Here is an 829-nt window from a genome sequence, read left to right as displayed (position 1 = left end):
ATATTTACAAAATTGAATATTACTATACAAAACAAAGATATAATACATGGTGCAAACCAAATTGCGCACACATAATCCCTACGAGAGAGCCAGACTAAGGAACATCACCGTCACCATGCATGTAGCCTCTTATCAAAAACACATTTGATCTGAAAATCTAGGGGAGTGAAGAAAGGACAGAGAGAAAAGCCGCACACCCCGAGATCAACAGGCAGCAGCTACAGAGTCCTGATATTCCTCCACGCCTTTATCCAGGCCCCCTGCTGCCACCTGTCTTTCTCAAGACCCCGAATCTTCCCGACCTCACCCAGAATGTCCTGCACCACCACCTGGACAGGGAGGATTTTACTCCGCAAGGATACCTGACACCGTGCACTCCACGTGAAATAACGGACTACGAGACTAACTAGAAAAAGTGTTTTCAAATCATAATCCCGGCGAGTCTGGAATGCCCCGTACACCCACTCTGCATAACTCATCTGGGGGAGGAAGGGTATACTCAGAGCCCTCCCCACCCTCTTGTACACCTCTATATTAAAAGGTAGACATGTGCAATACGGTTCGTTCCGAAATTCGTTTCGAACGAATTTTCGGAAATTCGGAGATTTGAATGCTTCCGAATTACAGCTAAGACGAATGCAAACGAATCCGAAATTCCCGATTTCCCGAAATTCGTTATTGTACGAATTTTGTTGCAGAAAAATGACATTAGGAAGACACACATCTATGCTTAAAGTACAGAGGCTATAAAGTAGTGGTTAGAGGTACAGGCTTGCTAAGGTTCCAGGTTCAATTCCAGGGCAAGTCAAGTTTAAAGTTTTTTTTTTTT

The 829-nt window shown here is 44.0% G+C and overlaps 1 long non-coding RNA gene across 1 annotated transcript in view; it reads left to right on the top strand.

The window, feature by feature from the left end:
* Positions 1-76: 76 nt before the first annotated feature.
* Positions 77-829, top strand: part of LOC108797148 — a 4207-nt gene continuing 3454 nt past the window's right edge. The window contains exon 1 of the long non-coding RNA XR_001941860.1: positions 77-541. This is a non-coding gene — a long non-coding RNA (uncharacterized LOC108797148). The remainder of the gene's footprint in view (positions 542-829) is intronic.

This window comes from Nanorana parkeri, unplaced genomic scaffold (assembly GCF_000935625.1).
Source record: "Nanorana parkeri isolate BGI_ZX_2015 unplaced genomic scaffold, ASM93562v1 scaffold1233, whole genome shotgun sequence".
Lineage (NCBI taxonomy): Eukaryota > Metazoa > Chordata > Amphibia > Anura > Dicroglossidae > Nanorana > Nanorana parkeri.
Note: the sequence above shows the minus strand (reverse complement) of the source record. Positions and strands in the feature narration are given on the sequence as shown.